This window comes from Nematolebias whitei, chromosome 5 (genome assembly GCF_014905685.2).
Source record: "Nematolebias whitei isolate Nwh7 chromosome 5, NemWhi1, whole genome shotgun sequence".
Taxonomy (NCBI): Eukaryota; Metazoa; Chordata; class Actinopteri; order Cyprinodontiformes; family Rivulidae; genus Nematolebias; species Nematolebias whitei.
This window is the reverse complement of record NC_056502.1, coordinates 43170342-43174332: the sequence shown is the minus strand read 5'-3', so window position 1 is coordinate 43174332 and position 3991 is coordinate 43170342. Positions and strand designations below refer to the sequence as shown.

General features: G+C 45.8%; 1 protein-coding gene across 1 annotated transcript in view; it reads left to right on the top strand.

Moving 5' to 3' along the window:
* mc2r (melanocortin 2 receptor) overlaps positions 1–3991 on the top strand; it is a 6463-nt gene that overhangs the window by 537 nt on the left and 1935 nt on the right. The gene's annotated exons all lie outside the window — the stretch shown is intronic.

Below are 3991 nucleotides of genomic sequence, written 5' to 3'. Positions count from 1 at the left end.
ACCTACATACAAAACTACTATACATACAAACGTACATACATATATAAGTACCTACGTACCTACCTACCTACATACATGCCTACCTACATAAATACATACCTACATACAAACCTACATACATACAATACAATACAATACAATACAACTTTATTTATAGAGCACTTTAAAACAACACTGTTGGCCAAAGTGCTGTACACTAGGACATACAAAAACATAAAAACCCCACACGTTAAAAATGTGAAATAAAATAAAGATAACAAATAAAATAAAACAAATAACTTAGAGTCATTAAAACCAACATTTCAAACTGAAGTAAAAGCCAAAGAGAAAAGATGTGTCTTCAGAGAAGACTTAAAAACAGGAAGTGAGCCAGCTTGTCTGACATGCAGAGGCAGCTCGTTCCACAGTTTAGGGGCAGCGACTGAGAACGCTCGGTCACCTCTCAGTCTCCTGTTGGACCTTGGGACGACCAGCAGCAGCTGATCTGCTGACCTGAGAGAGCGAGAAGGAGTGTACAGCTGGAGCAGGTCGGACAGATACTGTGGGGCGAGACCATGAAGACATTTGAAAACAAATAAAAGAACCTTAAAATTAATCCTGAAGCGAACCGGGAGCCAATGTAGTGATTCTAAAACAGGGGTGATGTGTTCTCGTTTTTTGGTACCAGTTAAAAGGCGGGCAGCTGCGTTCTGAACCAGCTGAAGTCGAGTCAGTAATGACTGGCTCAGACCGACATAAAGAGAATTACAGTAATCCAGGCGAGTTGTGATGAAAGCATGGATTAAGATCTGAAAATGATGTTGTGACAGAAATGGTTTGACCTTGGCCAGTTGTCTCAAATGAAAGAAGCTGGACTTGATCACTGATTTAATCTGCGTGTCAAGTTTGAAGTCACTGTCCAGCCTCACGCCCAGGTTAGTTGCTGTCTCAGTCAGATGTTCTGTTAAAGGACCCAGATCAGCATGGATATTGGAGCCTTCACTAGGCTTAAACAACAAGACCTCTGTCTTTTTGTCATTAAAATGTAAAAAGTTTAGTGACATCCATGCTCTGACTTCTGCCATACACCCCAGGAGTTGTTTCAAGGAATGGTGTTTGCCCTGTTTTAACGGAACATAGATTTGGCTGTCATCAGCATAAAAATGAAAAGAAATGCCATGTTTCCGGAGAAGATGTCCCAGAGGGAGTAGATACAGGGAAAACAGAAGAGGGCCAAGTATAGAACCCTGAGGTACTCCACAAGTGAGAGGGGCTACAGAGGACTCCACAGCACCAATGCGCACGCAGAAGTTTCTTTCTGTCAGATAGGATCTGAACCACTGTAGAGCAGGACCCTGAATGCCCACCCAGTTCTCCAGACGAGACAGGAGGATGTGATGGTCTACTGTGTCGAAGGCAGCAGTCAAGTCCAACAACATTAAAACTACACAGTCACCAGAGTCTGCGGCTAAAAGAATGTCGTTGAAGACTTTCAGCAGCGCAGACTCAGTGCTGTGGTGAGTTTTAAAGCCAGATTGAAACTGTTCAAGAAGGTTGTGGTCGTTTAAGTATGATGTTAACTGATTGTAAACAATTTTCTCCAAGATCTTAGATATGAAGGGCAGTTTTGAGATGGGTCTAAAGTTGGACATTACTGTGGGGTCTAGGCTAGGTTTTTTAATCAGTGGTGTCACAACTGCATGTTTAAAGCTCGCTGGTACCTGTCCACATGCCAAGCTGTCATTTATAATTTGGGACACATGAGGAGCCACGGTGTGAAAAACCTCTTTAAAAAGACGAGGTGGGATGGGATCATTTGGGGATCCAGCAGGTTTCATACGACCAGTGATGTCAGTTAAGGAAGACAGGGTGACGAGCTCAAACTGACTGAAGACAGCAGAGCGTGTGACGGAGACGGAGGGGTCGTAAGAAGGAGGGCTTATGAGAGCTCTAATGCTTGAAACCTTATTGATAAAAAAGCTCAGGAAGTTGTCACACATTTCAGTGGAGTTCTCTGGGCTGGCTGATTGTGGGGCGTTAAGAACAGAGGTGATTGTTTTAAAAAGCACACGTGGATTGCTGGAGTTGGAGGAGATGATGTCAGAGAAATATTTGTTTTTTTGCAGCTCTAACAGTGGACTGATAGAAGCGCCAGCTGTCCCTCAGAGCTTGGAAAGACACCTGTAGTTTGTCCTTCTTCCACTTCCGCTCTGCTCTCCTGCACTGGCGTCTGGCAGATCGTGTGACCTCATCAGCCCAGGGGTCAGGCTTTGGTCTGGAAGCTCTTGTTTTTAATGGAGCCACAGCATCTAAAACGTTTTGACAGGCTGAGTTAAAATTAGATGAGAGAGCATCGATATCTGAATGAAGACCCACAGGGTCTGTGGGGCTGATGGCAGAACTAAAAGCTGCAGAGAACTGAGAAGCAGTGGAGGAGTTAATGACCCGACGGGGCTGTGCAGGAGCGCGAGGTTTGACTGAGCGACAGACGAGTGGCATGTCAAACACAACAGGCATGTGGTCTGAAAAGGCAGCATCACAAACTTCCACATTAGAAACATTAAAACCGTGAGCTAACACAAGGTCTAAGGTGTGGCCACATTCTTGTGTTGGATCAGACACAAACTGAAGCAAATTAAAAGAGTCTATCAGCTGTAAAAACTCTTTGACCAACGGTTTATCAGCACAGCACACGGCTATGTTGAAATCTCCGACTATCAAGATCCTGTCATATTTAGGCAAGACTCCAGCCAAAAAATCTGCAAAGTCTGTCAGAAAGTCCCTATTGTATTTTGGAGGTCTGTATAAAACAGCACACAGTACGGGTTGTGAAGATCCGAGCTCAAACAAGTTGAACTCAAAGCTGGAATAACATGTTAAAGGTGTGATTTGTTTACAGAAATAGCTCTTCCTGTAAACAGTCGCTATTCCTCCTCCACGACCCGTCGTCCTTGGAGAGCTGAAGTATGCACAGTTTGGTGGCAGGAGTTCACAAAAAGCACTGGACTCACCGGCAGTTATCCATGTTTCAGTAATGAATAAAAAATCCAGACCACGGGAGGTGAAGAAGTCCTTCAGAATAAAGGTCTTGTTTGTTAAAGATCTAGCATTAACCAGAGCCATGTGAACATGAGATGGAGCCAGGGTGACGTCATCCATCCGAGGAGCTCTGTCCAGCAGCCGCAGGTTGTGGTGGTTCACTCCGCGGACGCGGAGGAGAGGAAAGGAGAGGCCGCGCAGCAGCGGCCCCCCACCCAGGCCAACAGCAGCCGGGGTGTGATCCGACGCAGGAGCCAGATCGAGCAGGTTGTGGTGGTTCACTCCGCGCACTCGGACGAGGGGGGGGGGAGGGGGGAGGCATCGCGCAGGTTGTCCCTCACCCAGGCCAACAACAGGAGCCAGAGAAGAGCTGATGAGATCCAGGGAGCGCCATGAGATAAAACAATTAGATGCAGCTCCAAACTCAGAGAGAGCGGATAGGGAGGACGCCAGCTGAGCTTTCAGTCTGACCAGCTGGCCGCTGCGTCTCCCCCGGCGTCTGCGCGCTCTGCGCGCTGGTGGAGCTGGGGCGCGGCACAGGTAGGCCGGCACGTCCGACAGAAATGGAGGGAAAAAAGTTTTCTGGCTGTCATTCACAAACGGAGCCAAGTTGTTAATATCGGGTCGAAGATTAAAAAGCGTTTGGCGATTATACACCAGCAGAGAGTCGACACTAGTTATAAAAGCAAAAAACAACACAAAAACAATCAAAGTATGCAGGGAGAGGCAAGCCGAACACACTGGCGCCGCCATCTTGCATGCACAACATATACATACATACCTACACACCTACCTACATACACAACTACTATACATACATACATACATACAATTACTTACATACATACCTACATACATACATTCCTAATATACCTACCTACCTACCTACCTACCTACACACATACATACATACATACATACATACATACATACATACATACATACATACATACATACATACATACATACATAC